This window comes from Schistocerca serialis, chromosome 7 (assembly GCF_023864345.2).
Source record: "Schistocerca serialis cubense isolate TAMUIC-IGC-003099 chromosome 7, iqSchSeri2.2, whole genome shotgun sequence".
NCBI classification, from domain to species: domain Eukaryota; kingdom Metazoa; phylum Arthropoda; class Insecta; order Orthoptera; family Acrididae; genus Schistocerca; species Schistocerca serialis.
In genome coordinates, this window is record NC_064644.1 from 312,807,706 (window position 1) to 312,834,370 (window position 26,665).

The 26,665-nt window shown below is 42.2% G+C and overlaps 1 protein-coding gene and 1 non-coding gene across 2 annotated transcripts in view; both read right to left on the bottom strand.

Moving 5' to 3' along the window:
• LOC126413334 (uncharacterized) overlaps nucleotides 1-26,665 on the bottom strand; it is a 277,692-nt gene that overhangs the window by 210,908 nt on the left and 40,119 nt on the right. The gene's annotated exons all lie outside the window — the stretch shown is intronic.
• Trnag-gcc (transfer RNA glycine (anticodon GCC)) lies at nucleotides 17,704-17,778 on the bottom strand. The gene has a single exon. It is a non-coding gene; the product is annotated as a tRNA-Gly (tRNA).

Here is a 26,665-nt window from a genome sequence, read left to right on the forward strand (position 1 = left end):
GTGCTGATATTACAAAACTAAGCATCACTTAATACCTTCCTGTCACCATGAATTCCAAATACTCCTAACCTTTTTTTTTTCAGCTACAATTTCCCCTCTTATCACCATGTTTTCTTTCTCTATTCTGTGTAGTGACCTCGTTAATAATTTTTCAAAAAAAAAAAGAAAACTGGTTCAAATGGCTCGGAGCACTATGGGACTTAACATCTGAGGTCATCAGTCCCCTAGAACTTAGAACTACTTAAACCTAACTAACCTAAGGACATCACACACATCTATGCCTGAGGCAGGATTCGAACCTGCGACCGTAGCGGTCGCGCGGTTCCAGACTGAAGCGCCTGGAACCGCTCGGCCACAAAGGCCGGCTGTTTATATTTGCATATTGCTTCATGCTACATGAAATAACAATCACAAAACACAAAAAAAATGTTTCTTTACTTTAGTTATTGCACAACTGATGTAATTGTTTTGCAGCATTTTATGACAATTGTACTGCTGACATGTGCTGATATTACAAAACTAAGCATCACTTAATACCTTCCTGTCACCATGAATTCCAGTTACTCCTAATCTTTTTTTTTTTTCAACTACAATTTCTCCTCTTATCACCATGTTTTCTTTCTCTATTCTGTGTAGTGACCTCGTTAATAATTTTTCAAAAAAAAAAAAGAAAACTGGTTCAAATGGCTCGGAGCACTATGGGACTTAACATCTGAGGTCATCAGTCCCCTAGAACTTAGAACTACTTAAACCTAACTGACCTAAGGACATCACACACATCTATGCCTGAGGCAGGATTCGAACCTGCGACCGTAGCGGTCGCGCGGTTCCAGACTGAAGCGCCTGGAACCGCTCGGCCACAAAGGCCGGCTGTTTATATTTGCATATTGCTTCATGCTACATGAAATAACAATCACAAAACACAAAAAAAATGTTTCTTTACTTTAGTTATTGCACAACTGATGTAATTGTTTTGCAGCATTTTATGACAATTGTACTGCTGACATGTGCTGATACTACAAAACTAAGCATCACTTAATACCTTCCTGTCACCATGAATTCCAGTTACTCCTAATCTTTTTTTTTTTTTTCAACTACAATTTCTCCTCTTATCACCATGTTTTCTTTCTCTATTCTGTGTAGTGACCTCGTTAATAATTTTTCAAAAAAAAAAAAGAAAACTGGTTCAAATGGCTCGGAGCACTATGGGACTTAACATCTGAGGTCATCAGTCCCCTAGAACTTAGAACTACTTAAACCTAACTAACCTAAGGACATCACACACATCTATGCCTGAGGCAGGATTCGAACCTGCGACCGTAGCGGTCGCGCGGTTCCAGACTGAAGCGCCTGGAACCGCTCGGCCACAAAGGCCGGCTGTTTATATTTGCATATTGCTTCATGCTACATGAAATAACAATCACAAAACACAAAAAAAATGTTTCTTTACTTTAGTTATTGCACAACTGATGTAATTGTTTTGCAGCATTTTATGACAATTGTACTGCTGACATGTGCTGATATTACAAAACTAAGCATCACTTAATACCTTCCTGTCACCATGAATTCCAGTTACTCCTAATCTTTTTTTTTTTTTTCAACTACAATTTCTCCTCTTATCACCATGTTTTCTTTCTCTATTCTGTGTAGTGACCTCGTTAATAATTTTTCAAAAAAAAAAAAGAAAACTGGTTCAAATGGCTCGGAGCACTATGGGACCGGCCAATAATATTATTTTTTTTTTTTCATAAGCCACAAAAGATGTCGGATTTGTGTGAGAAAATCAACACAGAGTACGTGGTTCTTTTCTGTCATTTATTCAAGTACCCATTTTTATTGCTTTTTTTACAGTCGTAGTTAATAAAATAGCAACAAATGCTTAATCATTCTTCGACACCTTAGCTTCTTCAAATCGGGTTGCCAAATGAAAATACGTAAATAACAATTGAGGGCGAGATGGTGGTTTCTGTACATTGAGGGACTGACAACAGTGTATTGTTAAGAAATATTGAGCATGTGGAAGCTCTTATGTATTGGCGGTGCCGGGAAATATTCGGACACGATGGCTTGAAAGCGGAAATTTGCGGACACTGCCTGTTCGAAGAATGCCTTTCCTCTTTTCGAAGGGTCGGTACCGAAACTTCCTGGTAAAGGTGAGATCCGCAAATCTCCGACGAATCCTGCTGCCCCCCAAATCGCCTTTTCCACATTTCTCCGGCATTTGGCTAAACTGTGCGGCAACAAAGCATCATATGAGACAACGGTTAGGTGGAGTAGAAACCTCCAGTGTCGTCAAAAAATCTGAATGACGAAGAAGGAAGTGGCAGACCATCTCCTCGTAACGAAGCAGGAATCGATAGAGGAAATGAGTCTTAATTTCTCGGATAAATGGAGGCGATAGTGGAAAAAAGTAAGAATTGTTCATGGATCAGTTTTAAAACATTTTGCACGACGTTTTGGCCTTGGCAAAGGTCGCCGCTCGCTGGGTCCCGCGACTGCTCTCATCTATTCAAAAGGCCCACTGAACCAAGGCAGCAGCGGAAATGTTGCAATTGTCATGAAACGAATGTGTACAGTAGTGCGGCCTGTAGGTGACGATACATCTCTATTTTTTGACCTGTTCGACGCCATTCATATTTTAACGATGTTTTTTTCAAAAAGTGCATAGATTTTGTCATTGAAGCTTTCAGGATTATTATGTTGTTTTGCGACTATTATTTTACCTCTTTATATTTTCCTATTATACAATGTTATTTACAATCCGTCTTCATTGCAAGAAATGTTTATTCATATGACCGGTTTCGGTTCCTCTAGAACCATCTTCAGATCTGAAATTTCGGTTACAGGAGTAACCCGTCCATACACAGCAACCTTCACATGCTGCGTCACGCAGCATCAATTTGAGATCCCATGTCGAACTCACTCATTACTTCGTGGGAATAAAGAGCTAATTGTGTTTCACAAGGACGATATTTTTTTAACCCGTGCTCTGTGTCAGTTGAGCGTTTTCTTCAAGGTAATCCATAATGTTCGAACACAATACATGTTCGAAAATCCTACGGCAAATCGACGCCTGTGATATGGGTGTATAAGTCAGCAGATTACTCTTATTTCCTTTCTTGAACTTTAGTATGACCTGTGCAGCTCTCCAGTCTTTTGGTACGGATCTTCCGTCGAGCCAGCAGTTGTACGTCAATACAAAGTATAGGGATATGGTATCAGCGTTCTCCAAAAGGAATGTAATTGGTACGCTGTCTGGACTGGAAGACTTACCTTCAATAAGTGATGTGAGGTGCTTCGCAAGAACGAGGATATCTAAAGGGTGGTTATAATTAAACTTTCAAAACGCTGTATCAAATAACACCACTGATCAGAATGACGTCAAATTGCAACGGAATATTGTCGGAGAAGGGGGAAAACGAATGGCAGAAGAAAAAAAATAGTGTGAAAATTGAGAAATAGATGGCGCTGTATGTGTCAGAATGATGATGAGGTTCCGTACTCCGAGGAGCGTAGGGGACGATGCGGGAGACCCGCACCGCCGATTGGGCAAGGTTCTAGCGGAGGTGGTTTGCCATTGCCTTCCTCCGACCGTAATGGGGAAGAATGATGATGATGATACAACAACACCCAGTCATCTCGAGGCAGGGAAAATCCCTGACCCCGCCGGGAATCGAACCCGGGACGCCGTGCGCGGGAAGCGAAAACGCTAGCGCAAGACCTAGAATACGTAACTGGAAACACTTGTTATGCGCACGACCCCATTGAAGTTGGAATAAACGTGCCGGCTACACCTTGGATTTTCCTCCTTTCGCGTTTGCGACGTTCGCCATGGCTGTTTCAATGCAGGATCGCGCTCTGCTTGTAAAGCTGCATTACAAGAATGATGACTGTGTACACGTCGCTCTGCAGAAGTTCCGGACACTGAAGGGTTTGGAAAAAGGCTTTGGTCCGATGACTGCCGTGGATCTGGAGAAAATGATTCGGAAATTCGAAAAGACAGGTTCTTTTGGTGTGCAACCTGGTAAACGAAATGATTCGACGTCAGTGGAAGCAGTGGCCACAGCAATGCAGGAGGAGACGAGTGGTGGTGTGCAAACGTGTAGTGCACGGAGAATTGTCCGAACATTGGACATACCGGTGGGCATGGTGCGTAAAATCCTACGAAACATCCTTCTTTGCTACCCATTCAAAATTACCCATGTGCGCGAGTTATTTCCTGCTAACGTGTCAGCGAGAGAGATCTTTGCTTTAGAATTTTTTGGTCGCATGAAAGTGGAAAATGATTGGCCGTGGAAGATTTTGTGGACAGACGAAGCCCACTTGCATCTGACAGGATATGTCAATACACAGAATTGCCGAATATGGGCAACGGAAAATCCACACGCAAATCAACCAGTACCACTTCATCCCGAAAAGATCACCGTGCGGTGCGGGTTTGCGGCATCATTTATCATAGAGCCATATTTATTCGAAGAGACAGGTGCTTCCGATCCTGTTACCGGTACCGTCACTGGTAAGCGCTATGGGTGTCTTTTGCGCAACCACACCATCCCAGCCCTCCAACAGAGTGGATTTGTGGATGAGATCATTTTTATGCAAGATGGCGCACTTCCGCACATTGCAAATCCAGTTAAGCAGCTGCTGAAGCGTCATTTCGGAAATGCTAGAATTATCAGCCGCCGTTTCCCTACACCCTGGCCATCCCGATCACCTGATCTTAATCTGTGTGACTTCTGGCTGTGGGGCTACCTGAAAGATGTTGTGCTTAGCGTTCTGATTGCAAACTTGGCTGCATGGAAGGCACGCATTGCGCAACACATTCTGAACGTGACCCCGGAAACACTTCGATCAGTTGTGGAACATGCTGTTTCTCGATTTCAACTTGTTTCAGATTACGGTGGACAGCATATTGAACAAGTTTTGCACCAGTCACACGGAAATTATAATCCGATTTGATTTTGATTGATGTTTTTATGCGAATTTTGGCCTCAGGACAATGAAAAACCGATGTGAATGATGCTTTTCATGCGGTTTTTGGCCCAGGACAATTAAAAACCGATGGGAGTGGTTCCTTTTATGCAGTTTTTGGCCCTAGGACGATTAAAAACCGATTTTTCCCATCCGATGTGATATGACTTCCCCGTGGTGGATGGGCTTACTTAACTAACAGTATCAGACCTGTACACTGAGTAGTACAGTTTGTTTAGCGTCAAACGTTCACCATAGGCATTCTTGTATGATTCATATGTCATTTGTAGTCGACCACTATTAAATTATGATGCTTACAGCGCCATCTATTGCTACATTTTGTAACAATTTATTTTTCTTCTGCCCTACGTTTTCCCCCTTCTCCGATAATATTCCGTTGCAATTTCATATCATTCTGACCAGTGGTGTTATTTCTACAGCGGTTTGAAAATTTAACTTTAATTATAATCACCCTGTATTTCTAAGTTATTTTTTGTTGTTTTTTATTGAAATTCTGGAATATTTATTTCGTCTTATTTGCTAAAGAAATTTAAAACTGTGTTTAATAACTCCTTTTTAGTGGTGCTGCCACCGGTAATATTACCATTGGTATCGCACAGTGAAAGTTGAAAAATGGTTCAAATGGCTCTGAGCACTATGGGACTTAACGTCTTAGATCATCAGTCCCCTAGAACTTAAAACTGCTTAAACCTAACTAACCTAAGGACATCACACACATCCATTCCCGAGGCAGGATTCGAACCTGCGACCGTAGCAGTCCCGCGGTTCCGGACTGCAGCGCCTAGAACCGCACAGCCACCGCAGCTGGCACAGTGAAAGTGTTGATTGCGTCTTCCCGCTGGTGTACTTTACATACCACTAGAAACTCTTTGGATTTTCTGTCAGATTTCGAGACAGAGTCCGCACTAAGTTTCGACCTTCAGTAAAGCAGTCTTGGAGATTTTCTGTGTTTTTCAATTTTGCATGCTTTTTTCGTTGCTTCTGCAACAGTGTTCTGTTTTGTTTACATCGGGAGATCAGTACCATTTTTCTTAATTTATTCAGTACATATATCTCAATTGCCTGAGATACTACTGTATTTCTTTGAATTTAAGTCAGATCTTGTCTATACTTCCACAGTCTGAGTAACCATTCAAGAGACGGTGGGTGAGGCCTTGTGACTCCATCTCATCTCTGCCTGCGCGGAGATACTTGTGAATCTCGCTGTCTTGTATTTTAGCTTTGCTACAGGGCAAACGGCTTTGAGCCGTCTGCTTGTGCCTCGTAAATTGGATAGGGCAGACGGCTTAGCTTAGCCCATTTGCCTCAGCCTCTTTCTATTTTAGCTTTGGTTCAGGACAGATGGCTTAGGCCATCTGCTTCTCCGTCTCTTTTAGTTAGCATCCGCTACAGCTGCCTGACTTGGTACTTGTAATTTGGCTTTGCCTCAGGGCAGACACCACAGAACACATGTTTTCCCGCTTCTCCTGTATTTAATCTTTGCTCTGTGTCTCTTGTAACCTGCCTTTAGCTCTACCTCCCTCTGTTATTCCGCATTCGCGCCAGTAGGCTCCCTGTTATTTTCGAACATTTTTAACTTTGCCACCCAATCGTTTAGTCCACGAGACTAACACTCGGGTATGAGTCCATATTCTGTGGCCACAATAAATCGTATTGGTGCAATAAAAGTAGACTTCTTCCACTGGCACAACCTGTTCCATTTGGCCTAAAGGCACTCGGCGTCCTGTGCAAAATGGTCTATGTAAGAAACAGCGATCCTTTTGGCGCTTTTATTAATAATTTAAGCGCAAATCAGAAATTTTGTGCTGTAGTCTGTCACTAAGTAGACGGATCAACTGCCGGCAATCACGTAGCGTATGTAATCAAGATCGACTAAGTCGATGGCCAGAAGGCAATGGCGTACGCCCCATCAGAAAGCAAGTAAGGCGATCTCAAATGATAAATCAGTACCGATGAACAAACTGAGGCCCGTTTTAAGCAGCAACGCATAATGACACAGAGTTCCAAGACAAATTCCAGGTCCAGAAAGCAAGTAACAATTGTATTCTAGATCGGTGTATGGAGGGTTCATAACGAAATAAGAGTTGCCGATTTAATTTTTTTCAGCACTTATTAACATTTTGTCCACCTCCGTGGCTTAGTGGTCAGCGTAGATGGCTGCCCTGTGGAGGAACCGGGTTCGATTTCCTGTACTGCCAAGGATTTTTCCTTGGTGGGAGGACTGGTATGGGGTGCATTCAACCTCGTGATGCTAACTGAAGAGCTGCTAGAACGGGAAGCAGCGGCTCGAAGGCCTGGTAAATCGGCATCACAGTCGGGAGGGCGGTGAGATGACCACTTGCCCTCACGTACCGCATCTGCATGACGCCGAATAGCAGAGGATAAAACGACGACCTGTCGACATCGTTTGGGCCTTCAGGACCTGGACGAGGACCTAGTTTAAATTATTTACATTTACGAGTTGACAGCAACTAAGTTGCCACACATCGGCCATCGTGTTGTATAAAATTTCTGGATTAATATACAGTGAAGAGACAAAGAAACTGGTACACCAGCCTAATAGCGTCTAGGGCCCCACGGCGTGGCATCGACTCGAATAATATCTGAAGTAGTGCTGGATGGATTTGATACCATGAATCCTGCAGGGCTGTCCATAACTCCGTAAGAATACGAGGGGGGGGGGGGGGGGGGGAGATTCTTCTGAACAGCACTTTGCAAGGCATCCCAGGTATGCCCAAATATGCTCAATAATGTTCATGTCTGAGAGTTTGGTGGACAGAGGAAGTGTTTAAACTCAGAAGAGTGTTCCTGGAACCACTCCTTAGAAATTCTGGTCGTGTGAGGTGTCGCATTGGCCTGCTGGAATTGGCCAAGTCCGTCGGAATGCACAGTGGACGTGATTGGATGCAGGTTATCAAACAGGATGCTTACGTACGTGTCACCTATCAGAGTCGTATCTAGAAGTATCAGGGATTCCATATCACTTAAGCCGACACGCCCCACATCATTACAAAGCCTCCACCAGACTGACATGCAGGGTCCATGGATTCATGAGGTTGTCTCCATACCCTTTCACGTTCATCCACTCGATACAATTTGAAACGAGAACCGTCCGACTAGGCTACATGTTTCCAGTCCTCAACAGTCCAATGTTAGTGTTGAAGGGCCCAGGTGAGGCGTAAAGCTTCGTGTCGTGCAGTCAACGAGGGTACACGAATGGGGCCTCGGCTCCGAAAGCATGTGTCTATGATGTTTCGTTGAATGGTTCACACGCTGATACATGTTGATGGACCAGCACTGAAATCTGCAGCAACTTGCGGAAGGGTTGCACTTCTGTCACTTTGAACCATTCTCTTCAGTCGTCGTTAGTCCCGTTCTTGCAGGATCTATTTCCAGCTGCAGCGCTGTCGGAGATTTGATATTTTACTGGATTCAAAAATGGCTCTGAGCACTATGGGACTTAACATCTATGGTCATCAGTCCCCTAGAACTTAGAACTACTTAAACCTAACTAACCTAAGGACATCACACAACACCCAGTCATCACGAGGCAGAGAATATCCCTGACCCCGTCGGGAATCGAACCCGGGAACCCGTGCGTGGGAAGCGAGAACGCTACCGCACGACCACGAGCAGCGCCCTTACTGGATTCCTGATATTCACAGTACACTCGTGAAAATTCCCACTTCGTCGCTAGCTCGGAGATGTTGTGTTCCTTCGCTCGTGCGCCGACTCTAACACCACGTTCAAACTCACTTAAATGTTGATAACCTGCCATTGTAGCAGTAGTAACCGGTCTAACAACTGTGCCAGACACTTGTTGTTGATACAGGCGTGCCATTTTCTACCTGTTCACACATCTCTGTATTTGTATACGTATGCCTATACCAGCTTCTTTGGCGCTTCAGTGTACATGGTCTGACAAAAAAAAAAGAAAATAAATATTGAAGCACCCAGAAGATATAGCCGAATGTCAGTGTGACATAGCCCGCACACACACGCACACACACACACACACACACACACACACACACACACACACACACACACACACCCATACGTGATAGAATGGCCACAAGATGACTTATTGTTGTTGGTGTTTAGTTCCGTTACTAGTCCTGGTACGGTATACAGTGTTTTTTTTAAAAAATAGGAACCCCTATTTTTATTACATATTCGTGTAGTACATAAAGAAATATGACTGTTTTAGTTGGACCACTTTTTTCGCTTTGTCGTAGATGGCGCTGTAACAGTCAAAAACATATGGATCACAATTTTAGACGAACAGTTGGTAACAGGTAGGTTTTTTAAATCAAATTACAGAACGTTCAAAGTAGTCGCCATGCAATTCCTGGTGCATAGAAATATGGTACGGGTGCAATCGATGTTGATGTAGCATTCTCAACACCGACGTTTTTGAGATTCCAGATTCTCGCGCAATTTGGCTGCTTCTGATGTGCGGATTAGCCGCGACAGCAGCTAAAACACCTACTTGGGCATCATCATTTGTTGCAGGTAGTGGTTGACGTTTGACATGTGGCTGAACACTTCCTGTTTCCTTAAATAACGTATCTGGCAAAAGTTCCGGACACTTGGATGATACCGAGCAGCATACACAGCACACGCCCGTTCGGCATTTTAATCACAATAGCCATACATCAACAAGATATCGACCTTTTCCGCAATTGGTAAACGGTCCATTTTAACACGGGTAATGTATCACGAAGCAAATACCGTCCGCACTGGTGTAATGTTACGTGATACCACGTTCTAACACGTTTGTGACTATTACAGCGCCATCTATCACAATGCGAAAAAAGTGGTCCAATTAAAACATTCATATTTCTTTACGTACTACACGTATATGTAATAAAGATGGGGGTTCCTATTTAAAAAAAAAAACGCAGCTGATATGCGTTTAGCCTATAGCAGCGCCATCTAGCGGGTCAACCATAGCGTCATTTGGTTTCCCCCTTGAAGCTAGACAAGTTTCGTTCTTTGTAGTTTTTTCGTTTGACGCTTGTTTCGTGAGATATTTGGCTCGGTCACTATCAATGGACCACCCTGTATAAGGGGCATGTAAAACGTTAGGTGTTGAGTCATCACTGTGAAGGACACGGAGAAGCAGCGTATCGTATGAGACAGCGTTATCAGCACCTGAACCAATCGAACGGGTCTGCATTTGCGCGCCGGTCGAATCGTGCAGTATCCGGATTCGTTGGACTTTGGGATGTGGCAGTGATCCGATGCTGGACTGCGGGGGAACTGGAGGGCAGGCATAGTCTTCGTCAAGGTTGCAGTCAATCACATCTAACCCCTACGAGAGAGGATAGCTGTATTGTGCGCCAAGCACGTCGTAGACCCTTCACACAGCGCTCGCTACCCCAGAACCAGCAATGGACTCCATGCTGTATTAGGTGCCGTTCCGCACTATTGACCGGTGACTAGCTGCAGTCAGACAAAGAAACTACCGTTCCATTCGTAGGCTGCCCTTAACATCAAAACACAAATGACTGCTTTTGGAGTGTCATTGTGACCGAAAGCGTGGGCTGTTGACGAATGGCGTCCTCGCGAGAAGTGCCACATTTTGGAGAAGTAGAGGGATGTTATGAGGACACGTATGAGTTCAGGACACGGCTGGTAGTGACTAAGGAAACTCTAGTAGCGCAACAGTACATCACGGACGTATTGCGTCCTTATGTGTTATATCACACGAGACAGTATCGTGACGCCTTTTCTCAACTAGACAATGCTTGCAAACACATGGAACATATCTCTAGGAACTGTCCTCATGATGTTGAGGCACTCCAATGGGCAGCAAGATACCCAAACCCGTCCTCAATAGAATATGTGTCGGACCAGCTCGGGTGTCAATTCCGTGACAGTGCCAGTATCCATGCAATCGAGTACCACGAAATAAATCTCGGGTGAACAGCCTGGTATGAGTGTGAATAGGACACAATATTTCGGCAATCGTCCACGTTGCCATCATCAGGTGCGCTGATGTACTGACCGGCGGTGGGCCGGCGCCGTATACATATAGGACAATCCCCCTCCCGCTCCTCCCTCAGGCGCACACAAGTGCCAGATACGACAGTTGTGCATCAACTTGCCCCAGAAGAGGATACAACGGCTTTGTGACACCATTTTCAACCGAATCTGTGCATACATCCAGGGTAGGGATGGAGCAATGTCCTACTGAAAGTGAGCTCACACTGCCAAGTTCCTCGTAAATTTAATTCGATATTCTAATCATCCTCTCAAGCAGTGAAGTTTCATCTCGTTTCCTTCCTCCCTCCTGGGTGTTTCACTTTTTTGTCATGCAATGGCAGGTAGAGAGATTTTCAGATAAGGTGTGGGGACGCTCGAAAGGATGAACGTTTTTTTGGAGTTGTATGGGAACAAATCTGACTATACATTCAGCTGTGAGAATGGGACGGAGAGAACGGGTGGAATATCAACTAGGCAGACAGCGAAAAGTGAGTTCAGAATTCTTTGGAGAGGTTTCGGCCTTGCACTTATGATAGTGTGTGAGATGTGGCTCACTGCAGGAGTAACAAGTTGGAGATCTGTACTGGCTATGGCAATCTTTAAGGAGATAAGCGCAAGGGCAGCAATGAGACCCGTGTTCAATGACTTGATAAGTAATATTTGATACCCGATCTGAGGAAAACCCCTAAGAGGTTTTGGTCTAACGTAAAATCAGTAAGTGGTTCTGAATCATCTTTTCATTCATTAGTGACCGTACTGACCCGAGTCGGAAGATAATAGAGAGAAGGGCGAAATACTGAACTCGGGCTTCCGAAATTGTTTCACCGCAGAAGATCGTTATAGGATCCATCCTTTCAACCAGCGTACGAATGTCGAAATGGCAGATACTGAGATAAACTATCGTGGAATATAAAAGCAACTACAATCGCTTAGTAGTGGAAGAATGAGAGCCAGATGAGATACGTGTAAAATTCTACAAAGATTATACGAAAGAACTTGTTCCCCTTCTAGCAGCAGTTTATCGTAAGTCGCTAGAGCAGTGATGGGACCTAGCAACTGGAAGAAACCGCAGGTCATTCCCGCGTCCAAGAAGGGCCGCAGGTCATATGGACATAATTATGGGCCCATATCGTTGACGTCAGGCTGTTGTGAAATTATCGAACATGTTTAATGATCAGGAATTATGACGTTTTTGGAGAATGAAAATCTCCTCTACATGGATTCGGCAAACGGAAATCTTGCGAAACTCAGCTCACTCTGTTCCTCCATGTGCTCCGTAGCACTGTAGACAACGGCGCTCAGGTCGATGATGCTGCGTTTCTTGACTTCAGGAAGGCATCTGACACCGTCCCACATTCGAATTTACCGAGTATCGGACGAGATTTGTGACTAGATTCAAGACTTTCCTGCAGATGGAAGCCAGCAAGTATCTCTTAACTGAATAAAATCGACAGATGTAAAGGTAATTTCCGGGGTATCCGAATGAAGCGTCATAGGACCGTTACTGTTTATAGTGTAAACACATGATCTAGTAGAAAGCGTCAGAAGCTCTTTTAGACCTTTCACAGATGACGTGGTTCTCTATCAAAAAGTAGCAACGATAGAAGAAGGTATCAGTTTGTACAATGACTTACAGGGGATTGATGAATGGTGCAAGCTATGGCAATTGACCCTGAATGTCAATAGATGTAACACATTGCGCATACATAGAAAAAGAAATGAAGTAGTGTACAATCATAATATTGATGAGAAACTGCTGGAAACAGTATCTTCCGTAAAATATCCAGGAATAACTATACAGAGCGACATTAAGTGGAGTAACCATACGAAACAAATAATAGGAAAAACAGATGTCAGACTAATTGTGAGATTCAAAGGAATAACCTTAAGGAAATGGCTTATAAGATGCTCGTTCTACGAATTCTTGAACATTGTTCGTCAGTCAGGAATGATAGAAGAGACAGAGAAGATCCACCGAAGAGCAGTGCGTTTCATCACGCAATCGTTTGGTCGGCAGCAGAAGAAATTACATGTGGTGTTCCTCCAGGTTCCATACTGGGTCCACTACTTTTTCTTGTGTATATTAATGACCTATCATCTGTTATGTTACTAGATGCCAAGTTTGTCTTATTTGCAGATGGTACAAACATTGCAATAAATGAAACTTTCTGGCAAAATAAAACTGTGTGCCAGACCGAGACTCGAACTCGGCAATTCGAGTCTCTGTCCGGCATACAGTTTTAATTTGCCAGGAAGTTTCATATCAGTGCACACTCTGCTGCAGAGTGAAAATCTCATTCTGATATTGCAATAAATAGTAAATCAAATATAAATTTAGGAAGGGCAGCTAATCTAATTTTTACTGACATTAATAAGTGGTTCATAGCCAATTCACTGTCATTAAACTTTGAAAAGACCCACTATATGCAGTTCCTTTTATTCCATCTATGAATTTCTCAACAAGCCCTGCAGACCATTTTAATGAAAATTTATTATACCTCAGTTTTTGACACAACTTGGTTGTGACAGCCAAGTAACTACCTACTGTGTGAGTGATGGATGTATGGAAATCAGATGTAAGTCGTAAGTCTGTAGATAGTGGAAGTTTCGTTTTAAATCTTGTACATAATTTGACTGTACTTAACTGAGGATCATTGAAATGAATAATTTACTTTAATTATTGACAGTATTTGGTTGTAATAGCCAAGTAACTAGCTACAGTGTGAATGATGGATTTAATGAATGCAGATGTAAGTATTAAACCTGTAAATATTAGAAGTTTAATTTTAATTCATGTACATAATTTTACCGTTTATTGACTGATGATCATTAAAATTAATGAAACACAAGTTTTTCTAATTAAATTTTTGTAATGTGTTTATCTGGCATGTTCCACACACAATAGGATCCCCTCTTTTATGGGCCTATGGAATGAATAATTAATCTAATCTAAAAATAGCGTTACAGAAATGCCCAACAAACTCAAGTGGCAGACGTTACAAGAGAGTCGCTGGGCATCTCGAAGATGTTTGCTATTGAAATTCCGAGAGAGTATTTCCCGGGAAGAGTCGGACAACATATTACTTCCTCCTACACATAGGTCGCGAAATGACCACGAGGAGAAAATTCGCGATATTAGAGTTAAGACAGAAGTTTATCGACAATCGTTCTTCCCACGAGCCATTTACGAGAGGAACACGGAAGCGGGGATCTGCTAATTGTCACCAGAAGTATCCTTCACCACATTCCGCCGTGTGGCTTGCGGAGTACTGATGATGATTTAGGTGTAGCAGATGTGTGGTTGAGTTTTTATATTTATTTGGATACCAAATTGGAGAAAAGTAGGCAACGGGTACCTACTTACCCTAAGGTAACAAAAGTCATTCAGATGGCGGTAGTATCACGTACACAAGTATGAAAGGGCAGTGCATTGGCAGAGCTGTCATTTGTAGCCAGGTGATTCATGTGAAAATGTTACCGACTTGATTATGGCAGCACCACGGGCACCAACAGACTTTGCACGCGGAATGGTGGTTGGAGCTAGACGCACGGGAGATTTCATCTCGGAGACCGTTAGGGAATTCAGTGTTCTGAAATCCACAGAGTCAAGTGTACCGATAATACCAAATTTTAGGCCTTGGCCTGCTCGATCACCTGATCTGTCTCCAGTCGAGTGCAAATGGAACATCATCGGATGACAACTCCAGCGTCATCCACAAGCAGCATTAACGGTCCCTGTACTGACAGACCAAGTGCAACAGGCATGGAACTGTGCAACAATATGCTTGCACGTTTGCACGCTTGGGTTCAACATTCTGGCGGTTACACCGGTTATTAATGTACCAGCATTTCACATTTGGTCTTGCGTTGTTAATCACTTAAATATGGTAACTAGACAAATGTTCTCCAGAAATTCCATTAACGTACATTAATTATTTTTTGATGTTGCGATTTTTTCTCCGCCATTGTATCTGACACGATGCCACACTGAGTAGGAAAAACAAACCCATCATGTTGGAATACAGAATTAGCAGTGTACTGCTTGGCACATCATGTCGATTGTTTAGCCGTAACGTTGTAAAGCGATAAGAAATAGACTGAGCACTTAAGGACTGTAGCAGGGAAGGCGAATGGTCGACTTCGGTTTATCGGAAGATTTTTACGAAAGTGTTGTTCATCAGTAAAGGAGACCGCATATAAGACACTACGGCGACCCATAGTTGAGTTCTGTTTGAATGTTTGGGATCCGCACCATGTCGGATTAAAGGATGTGGAAGCAATTCAGAAGCGGGCTGCTAGAGTTGTTACCGATAGGTTCGAACAACACACAAGTATTACGGAGATGCTTCAGGAACTCAAATGGGAATCACTGGAGGAAAGGCAATGTTCTCTTCGAGCAGCTCTGTTGAGAAAATTTAGAGAACTGGCATTTGAGGCTGACTACAGAACTATTTTACTGCCACCAACGTACTTTTCACGTAAGGACCATGAAGATAAGATAAGAAAGATTAGGGCTTAAACGGAAGCATACAGACAATAGTTTTTCCCTCGCTCTATTTGCGAGTGGAACAGAAAGGGACTTGACTAGTAGTGGCACAGGGTACCCTCCACGCACTATACAGTGGTCTGCAGTATCTTTATGTTGATGTGGATGTGTGGAGGGCATCCGTGGGTATATGAGGCTATTATGAAGAATAAAGAGCACCTCACTTGGCTTACATTAAATGGCAACATCCGTAAATTAGTGGTCCAGTGCGAGGAACGCTTGAGAGTAAAACCCAACCTCAACACCCATGTAGGAAAGCTTCCTCTCATAGGGAAGAGTGCCCTATGGACAAAGACGTTCATGATTACCTAGGTCCCGTTCCCCCCTACTAAACAAGGTAACTGATAAGAGTTGGTGGTGGTGGACACCTCCTCCCATTTTGTTTAGCTGCTGCCGAGTAGGGTAGAGTCTACGAGTCACCACCATCCTCTACTACCACCGACCCTCCTTTGTGGAGCATATGAACTGCAGTGTTAAGTCGCCTTGATCATCTGACATGGTAAGCCGCAGACGAAGTGGGATGATTCCACTGGGTGGCTTAGTTTTGCGTTCAGCACTGCCATGCATGAGACTCTCAAGGCCACTCCCTCCAAACTTATCTCCGCATTTCGTGTTAACTCGCCACTTTCCAATCTGTGGTCGACTGATGACCTCATTCCTTAGAATAACGATTCAAAGCTCATTAAGAAGAATTGGGTATCTGCGAGGAATAACGTCAGGTTTCAACATCGCAGGGTGACTGTCCAGTACAACAAGGGTAGGTGTCTGACCTCACTACGGCCAGAGACCGAATCTATTCGAAGGATTTTCGGGCGCAAAGCACGAGGGCCATAAAGTCACTTCTAAGATGTTGTCATGGGTTGTGGGACTGTACAAAGTAGTTCAAATCACTCCGTCGGCGAGCTCCTGATCCAGGACCTTTCCACTGGTAAATTAACCAGGGCGCATATCAGCTGGCTAAAGGTAGGCTCTGAGAACCATGATGTTAAGGAATCCCCCCATACTTTGCCGCTCCAGCCCCCGCCGGTTCCAGCTTAACGGGGATAGGACTGTGCTACGTGTTCACGAATGCTTTGCACTCAGTTATGAACAGCATCATCCCCGTGAGTGTGGAGAGTTGGAGGTCCAGTTTTACCTAGGACGTTTATGTGCCCCGTTCGCTCAAACATAGCTAGAAGGTGGCAGTGTAGCCTGGGAAGTGTTTTAGACGCCAACAAATCATTTGGAGTTTCAACTGTCAGCTATTCGACCACTGAAGGAAGCGAGCCTGCTCGGGGAACAGCTGCGTACCCATATTGTGGACTTTATAGTGAGCCCATTCTGTAACGGGCAGTAATTTTGTTCTAAAGTGACATTCGGCCTGCTGTAACCTGATTATTTTCGGATGTAGCTGCTATTTGTCGATGTTCCTCTGATATTCAATGTAAACAAAAGCACTCGTTTATATTTTTCTACGAAGCTTTGTTTTTTTGGTTTTCTGGACACGTATTCGCGATTTGCGGCGAACGAAACTGTAATTGAAATTTGGATTTTGATTCCTATTTAAACTTTACTAAGTAGCACGGCTTGGTTGACTGTCTACGCAAGTCCGTGCTTGGTGTTAAAATTTTTCTCTAAGCTATTTGTCTGACGTTACTTCTCTGACGTATTACCTATTCAGTGCTCGGTTCAAATGGCTCTAAGGACTATGGGACTTAACATCTGAGGTCATCAGTCCCCTAGAACTTAGAACTACTTAAACCTAACTAACCTAAGGACATCACACACATCCATGTCCGAGGCAGGATTCGAACCTGCGACCGTAGCAGCGGCGCGGTTCCGGACTGAATCGCCTAGAACAGCTTAACCACAGCGGACAGCTATTCAGTGCTTGCCAGCTTTGTTTTATTTATTGGCGTGTTGCGTTTTTTCTATAATAGTGTTTAATTCTATTTACATCTGTGTTACAGGATATATTAGCTATTATTTAATACCTTGTTTATTGAATTCGATAGCAAATCCGGGAAGGAGCCTCATTGTATGCTTTAGTTCGTCTTGTGGCTTTCATCATAACATTTTAGGTAACGTAAATTCCTCGTACACCTGTGGAAAAGGTATCTATTTTCGTAAGAAGCTGAATTTAGTATACCCGAAATACTTGTTATTAATTGAAACTTCCTGACAGATTAAAACTGTGTGCCGGACCGAGACTCGAACTCGGGACCTTTGCTTTTGGCAGGCAAGTGCTCTACCAACTGAGCTACCCAAGCGCGACTCACTACCGGTCCTCACAGCTTCAATTTTGCCAGTGCCTCGTCTCATAGGTAGGAGGAATTGAAGCTGTGAGGACGGGTCGTGAGTCGTGCTTGGGTAGCTCAGTTCTTGGACTGAAAGTTCATTAATTTTTGGCATATTTTCTTGACTTTGATGACATCTTTTTCGGGCGTTCCCAGTCTAATGTAGCTATATTCTACGAAGAAATGTTTTAGGTGGTAAAGTTCATTTGGGATGTGGTGAACGTCTATTGGGGCGTCCTGGCTGGCCGGCACTATTTCATTTAACAGAAATGCGGCAACACTGTTGATTGACCGCTTCCACAGTTTGTATGTTTTACAGATGTACAATGCTTGTGCTTTATTGTACACGTCTGTGAGATTCAATCCACCGTTGTCAGTGGGTAGAGTCAACGTTTGAAGATGTGGGCGCAGCTGACGAAGTGGCCAAAAGCAGCCAAAATCCTGTTCGCCACTTCCCTCGGCATTGGTAGGGCTTCCGTCACGTAACTTAATTTAGAGGATAAATAGATGTTCACGAGAGCCACTCTTTGTATCTCATCAAGAGGACGGATATTGTGCTGACGTAGACAAGCACGGATGGTATTGAGGATTCTTCTGTAATTAACTGCGATGGTCTGCCGAATATTTCCTGTATACTCCACCCCAAGACATGTCATGGTGACAATTTCCTTTATTGGTCCATGAATGGGAACTCCTAATCCGCTTCCAATATTCCAAAATACGTCGGTCACTCTTGGCATGATATCTGGAGGAATATACACCACCCGCATTTACCAACAAAAGTGCGGTCATTGTGGTACTATTTTGTGAATAGGAAATTTCCAACGAACTCCAGACTACATTCCATTCATCTGGCTGATTCCCCTTTGTGTACCACTTGTAACCTAACTGACACAGACGAACATCAATTTGTCTGTGGAAATGCAAATAATTAGCAACTATGCAGAGAAAACCGCCGTATTTGATAACGACAACGTGTCTTTTATACCCGTAAGAAGAACTATACCCCACCTGGAAGAAAAATGCCGTCAAATGATTGAAGGAACACGCGGTATTTTACCTGCTGTCCAGTAAAGAAAGGAGCGAAGGAGATTTTTGGACATGCATCTCCGACCGGCATCACAAGCTACTACGCGTGAATAATTATTATGATACATACGCCAACTTCCTCAGAAGAACAGTCATGTGAACTCCATTTTCGATCATGCGATTCAGAACATGAAGAAATGAGAGACAATTTGATCTTGGAAAAACAAATACGATCAAGTGACGAACATCACTATCTGGTTTAGACTTGGATTTTTTCTAAAATGTCAAGGAACCTGTATTTATTTTAGTTTGTTTTACTACTTTTAAATGTCAGTTGAAAATTATGTACTACTGTGGAATATTATGACCAATAAAGCTAAAAAATAAAAGTTGGTAGAGCACTTACCTGCGAAAGGCAAAGGTTCCGATTTCGAGTCTCGGTCTGGCACACAGTTTTAATCTGTCAAGAAGTTTCATATCAGCGCACACTCCGCTGCAGAGTGAAAATCTCATTTTGTTATTAGCTGTTTACGAACTAGCTACTTGTGTAACAATTATACTGTGATTTGTTTGTTTGCTGATTCTGCCCGCCAGGCTAGCTAATTATTTCTTCATTGGCCTGTTCTTTTTCATCCACCCTAGAGACCGAATCTCGCACCTTCCGACTTCCATCTGTTTGGCCCAATGCAGATAAGCAGCCCATGGATGACGGGCAGGTTGTTGACGCAGCAAGACGTTGGCTCCGACGTCGACTAGTTGAGTGGTACCATGCGGACATACAGGCCCTCCCAGTAAAGTGGCATAAGGCTGCCGTATTTGTAGACAATGTAATTTAGTTCAGTTTAGTTATGTCATGTTCCGTAGATCATTTTCCCGAATATTTTATCGATATGATGTGGAACAAGTCAGATTACAAGATACATATACACACATGAATAGCGCTAATATTAATATTACTGAAATTTTTGTTCTACACATGGAACTACGTTTAGAGGTACATTTTTTTTACCAGTTCTGAAACAGAAACTCGTCCATCGAATAGAAGGAGTTGTCCAAAAGAAATGATTTTGAGCTAGGTTTAAAACTTGTTGTGCTATCTGCCAGATACTTTATGTTGTTGGGCAAATGTTCAAAGATTTTTGTTGCTGAACAACGTATCCCTTTTTTTGCAAATGACAGCTTCATTAACGGATAGGAAAGATCATTTTCTCCTGTAGCGTAGTACGTATGAACATCACTGTTCTTCGCGAATTGAGATGGATTATTTACAATGAATTTCATTAGTGAATATGTACTCTTTTGGTGCACTTATAATACCTAACGCCTTGAAAAGGTGCTTACGTGACGTCCTTGGGAGAACACCAATAATTATTCTTATTGCTCTCTTTTGTGCCATCAATACTTTATGTCTAAGTGGTGAATCAGACCAGAAAACTATTCCACAAGACATTATTGAATGGAAATATGCAAAGTACACAAATTTAGCATTGGAGGGCAGCGTGGAGGGTACAAATCGTAGAGGGAGACCGAGAGATGAATACACTAAGCAGATTCAGAAGGATGTAGGTTGCAGTGAGTACTGGGAGATGAAGAAGCTTGCACAGGATAGAGTAGCATGGAGAGCTGCATTAAACCAGTCTCAGGACTGAAGACAACAACAACAAAATGCAAAGTACGTAAGGAGGCTGATCTGTTTATTACCAAGACTAGCAATTATACAGAGAGCCAAAGAAGCTGAACTTAATTGTTTGAAAAGCTGTTTTCATCAATGTGAACACCCAAAAATTTGGAGAAATCTACCCTGTTAACTGAGCCCTGTTCATATGCTACATCAATTGTCGGTGTGACTCTATTCGGTGTACAGAACTGGGTATAATGAGTTTTTTTTTCAAAATTAAAGGAGAGTCTGTTTTCTGAGAACCACCTAATAATTCTTAGAAAGACATCCCTAACAATATCTTCAGCTGCGTTTTCTGGAATGGGATCTGTGATAACACTCGTGTCATCTGCACAAAGTACTAGTTCCGCTTGCTGAACGTTAAGTGCGAGGTCATTCACATGAATAAGGAACAGCAGAGGACCTAAAATTGAGCCCTATGGGACTCCCTTTGTGATAACTCCCCATTCACTAGAATTTACCACCCTACAAACATTATTTTTGCTATTCAGCACAACTTTTTGCTTTCTGTTCATTAAGTATGATTCAAAGCAGCTGTGTGTATAGCCTTCAATTCCATAAAACCTGAGTTTTTCTAAGAGTGTGACATGATCCACACAGTCAAATGCCTTGGAGAGATCACAAAAATTACCAACTGGAGATAATTTGTTAATTAGAGCTTGTACTATTTGATGGGCAAATGTGTAGATAGCATTCTCAGTCGAGTGGGTAGTAACGTGATCTATTACAATTCTGAGTAAAACCAACCCACTTTCAGAAAAAAATGTGTTTCATTACTTATTGAATTCCCCTCGTATATGATATGGCCAGTGGATATTTATATGTACAGAAAATTTCCCTTATGATTTACTACAGCTGATTCCTTCTAAATCTTGCTTAAGTAAAAGTAAAATTACCAAATATGCAACGACCAGTCGCAAAATCATGTTTTGTTTATTCACTTTTGCAAATAGATTTCAGCTGATTAACAGGCATCATCGGTGCTTTCAACTAATATGTGCCCTGAGTAATAATACTGTCTTAAGCAGAGGTCAAACATAATCACTCTCTGCTTAAGACAGTATTATTACTCAGGGCACATATTGGCTGAAAGCACCGATGATGGCTGTTAATCAGTTGAAATCGATTTGCAAAAGTGAATAAATAAAACATGATTTTGCTACTGGTTGCTGCATATTTGATAATTTTATGGTTTACGGTCGCTGCACGACTTGGTAACCACATGGAGCCCACCATTCTTAAGTAAAAGTATTTATAAGTTTGATAGCCTGCCTGCCCTCGGAGACATGTTTAGACGCAAGGTTAAGGAACCTGAAAATAATTGCTAATAGGCAACTCCATTCTAAACTAAATTTCGTGCAAATCCTAAAGCATCTGTGCCCGTTGTAAAACTTGTTTGCATGGCCGCCGACCGTTGATTATGTTTTCCTGTATCTGTCTTAAACGTTATTAAAGTTTGTTGAGTAGTGAAATTTTGTTCACATAAGATTCGTCAGCGTTGCCGTAAGCTGGTCTTTAGTGACGAGGCATCTTGTTCCTTAATGGAATTTGCATGAAAAATTTAATTGTTTGAAAGTGCTTCAACGTGGCTGGCTTTTATCACTGGGCCTTACGCTGTTTGCGCGGTCGATAAGTGCAGTTATTTGTTCGGCCATCTGAAGTTCTTTACATGTAATAGTCTGTTAACAAGCAATACAGTATTGGAATAAGTAATTCTTGCTGCAACTGCTTACTACATTAAATATGCTGACGGCCATCTGTTCGATGGAGCACAAAACGTGATTCATCTGGAAAGGCCACTTCTCGCAACTCAAGAGGACGACCAGTTGCGGTACCGGCGCCCAAATTCCAGCCTTCGTCGCCGATGAACAACAGTCAGCATGGATGCATGAAGGAGACGCCTGCTGCGGAGGTCCACACATACCAACCTTCCCTGAACGCTCGTTGAGAAGACGCTCACTGTTGATAGCACCTTGGTTCATCTGACCGGTCATTGCTCAACAAATGCACGGCTGTTCGCCCGTACACGTCACCGCAGCCGTCGTTCACCTCTTTCATCTATGGCCCATGGTGCACCAGGGTAGCATTCATCTCACGCTAGGTGAGAAGAGCCCTACGTCATAGTGACGTAACGCTAGGCCGTCGTGACGTAAATAACCTAAATCGACTACACGAGTACGTGTATCGATCTTCGCTGTTGTACCACAGAGGCTGCACCGATAACGTGAAAGCTAAACGTAAATAGACGTGTACAAACGAATTACAGCCGTTGTGTGCTATGCTCATCCCAGTTGAATTACTTATTAAGCTGTAATCTCAACAATTTTGGATGTTATTGGGTGTTCTTGATGTAATGAATGTCTGAAGGAAGGAACCATAACAGTAACGAAAGTCAAAAATAGCGTCTAATAATTAAAAAAAAACTCCGATTAATTGTGAATAAATCATGTGGACAGAAACGTGAAATAGATAGAAATTAGAGTGTTTCGTATTTTTATAAAAGCCAATGGATTGTACATAATTCTTCTGGACAGAAACGTTAAACTGAAAAATTAATGTGGCTCCAAAGATAATTCCGAATGTTGCTGGAATTTTAATTTTATCTTCATGCTGTAGATCAGCACAGAAACGTTCGCTCTTCAGAAATATATTATTGCTGATGATTATAATGTACTGATCTGTTATACCACGTCATTATTTTTCTTCATAGTTGTATACTGTGAAAAAACAATGACATGCAAGTCACATTTACCAGCATTTTAAGCAACAGAAAGTAGCAAGTACTGTTGCCATTTTCAGCTACCTTTTTTATGACTCTCAGGCAATATGTAAATAACTATAGTAATCATGCCAAACACCCCCAAAATTTATACCATGTCTATTGAGAGAATAAACAATCACAGTATTCCACCATCGCATATGAAATATCACTTAGTGCTGCTAAAACTGTGGGCTGTTGAGGTTATTTTGTCAAGTAGCTCATCCATTGTGACAGTCAGTGTACAACATCATTTGGCAACTAATAGGAAACCTACTTTTTTGTAGTTCATACTGCTTAAATATTAAAACGTGAGTAACAATTATAGACGAAATATCATTGTTTTTTTCACAGTATACAGCGTATAAAGAAAAATGACACGTGTTATAAACAAGTTACATTATTCTTTATAATCATCAGCAATAATTTATTTCTGAAGAGTAAAATTTTCTGATTTGATTTGCAACATCAAGGCAAAATGATAATTCCAGCAACATTCGGAATTATCTTTGGAACCACAGTAATTTCTCGGTTTAACGTTTCTGCCCAGATGGATTATGTACAGTCCATTGGCTTTTATAAAAATACGAAACACTTTAATTTCTCCCTATTTCACGTTTCTGTCCACATGCGTTATGCACAATTAATCGGATTTTTAAAAAATGACTACTCGCTTTTTTTTACTTTCGTTGTGGTTATGGTTGCTTCATTTAGATATTCGTCATGCTCAAGAAACACACAATAGCATCCCACATTCTTGGGATTAGAGCTTAATAATGAATTATTTCACGTTCCTGTCGACACAATTCATGGTTTTTTTAAAATTATTAGAAGCTTTTTTGACTTTCGTTATGTTCATGAAATACCCAATAACATCCCAGATTCTTTGGATTACAGCTTAATAAATAATTATTTCACGTTTCTGTCCACAGGATTTATGGACGATTCATCGGACTGAAAAAAAGACTGCAAGCGTTTGTTTGTTTCTTTCGGTGTGGTTCCTTCGTTCAGACATTCTTTATGTTCAAGAAACACACAATAACATCCAAACTTGTTGGGATTCCAGCTTAATGACTAATTCAGCTCGGCTGAACATACCACACAACAGCTGTCACTTCGTTTGTACACGTCTATTTACATTTAGCTTTCACGTTATCGATTCAACCTCTGTGGTACAACTGCAAGATCGCGTTATCGGTTCAACCTCTGTGGTACAACCACAGTCTAACATAGTACAACTGCAAAGATCGATATACGTACTCATGAAGTCGATTTAGGTTTGTTTACGTCACGATGACGTAGCGTTACGTCACTATGACGTAGGGCTCTCCTCACCTAGCGTGAGATGAATGCTACCCAGTGCACACCACAGTTGCCTCGGCGCCGTACTGAACAGCGCCATTTCGCCCTGCACAGCAGATTTTAACCACAGCGGCACGCGAACGCTTTACAAACTTAGCCGTTTTGGAAATGCTTCCACCGACGACCCGAAAGCCAATGATCATGCATTTTTGAATGTCGGATACGTAGCTTTGTTTCGCACCAGGGAAACGACTGCACTGTTTTCCTTGACCATTCGGCTCGCTTTATATACCCTCCATTGCCAGTGCCGCCACCTGCCGTCTGTGAGTGATTATTGCATGTTATGTTGAACGTAGGTAGTGGTTACATTAATGTGACAGGACCGTGTATAGTGCAATTATGACTTATGAAAATGATATATTATACAGGGTGTAAATTTTAAGTTGACATACCAGAATAACTCGAAAAATAAGCTTCACACGAAAAAATGAGTAGAATCCTAAGTTGATTATTTTCGAGGGGGACATCTGCTGGTGCTAGAATTAGCCCGCCACTCCAGCCCCCTGGGGGCGGAAGGCAACTTTAAAATTTCAAATGGAAACCCACATTTTTTATTGCAGAATCAGATTCTACATGAAAAAACTATGTACATTTTGTCTTAAACATTTGTTTTGATTCTTGGTAGTTGGCGCTGTAATTCAAGAAAATACATTTTCTCATTTTTACGTTCAAAAAAAAAAAAAAAATTTCAAATGTGTGTGAGTTCTTAAGGGACCAAACTGCAGAGGTTATTGGTTCCTAGACTTACACACTACTTAAACTAACCTATGCTAAGAACAACACACACAACCATGCCCGAGGGAGGACTCGAACCTGTGGCGGGAAAGGCCACGCAGTCAGTGTCATGGCGCCTCTAACCGCGCGGTCACTCCGCGCGACCAGTTTTGCGTGAAAAATGGTTACGGATAAATAAAAAATACTTATTTACTTCGTAAATTTTGATTCGTTAAAACTAAAACTCTCCCTCTCTCCCCATAGGGTGGGGTCTGAGAGAGAAGAATTAAAGTTTTACAAATGTTGACGCAAATATTAATTTTTTGCGCAGTTTCGGATAAGTTTTGTTTGTTTCGTGGTCATGAGGCCACCCAACTTTTAATTATCAAACAAATCATCTGACTAGCTAAGCAACTAACCAAACATCCTACTTAGTAACGAGTGAACTCATTAACTAAAAAACTAACTGCATAAATGCATCGGAGTTGCAGGTCATCAGTTTGAACATCTGATATCATAAAACGGTGACATGCAGGAGATATACGGACAACATGCAGGCCGAAAGTGAGACGCGAGGGGACTCACTGGAAACAAGCACCCCGAAATTCATTTACTTGCAAGTATTTGCAAATAATCAGCAATGAAACGAAACCAATCGTTCCTTTTCAGGACCACCAGATCTTAACCGGGAATATGTTCATCTTCAGTTAGCGAGTGGGTTAGTACTCTCCTCAGTTAGTCTTTTACTTTGTTTACTCTGTGAGTTAAAGAGCTCACTCGTTAGTATGTAGGATGTTTGGTTAGTTAGTTAGCTAGTCATTTGATTTGTTTGATAAGTAAAAGTTGTGTGGCCTCATGACCCCGAAACAAACAAATTTTTTCGAATCTCTGCGAAAAAAATTAATATTTGGGTCAACATTCGTAAAACTCTAATTCCTCTCTCTCAAACCCAACACTTTCGGGAGAGAGGGAGAGTTTTAGTTTTAGCAAATCAAAATTTACGAAGTAAATAAGTATTTTTTATTTATCCGTAACCATTTCCCACGCAAAAATGAGTACATGGATTTTCTTGAATTACAGTGCCAACTATCAAGAATCAAAACACATGTTTAAGACAAAATGTACGTAGTTCTTTATGTAGAATCTGATTCTGCAGTAAAGAATGGGGGTTCCCATTTGAAATTTTAAAGTTTCCTCCCGCCCCACCGCCAGGGGGCTATGGTGGCGGGCTAATTTTAGCACCCCCTCGAAAATAATCAACTTTGGATTCTACACATTTTTTCGTGTGAAGCATATTTTTCAAGTTACTCTGGTTTGTC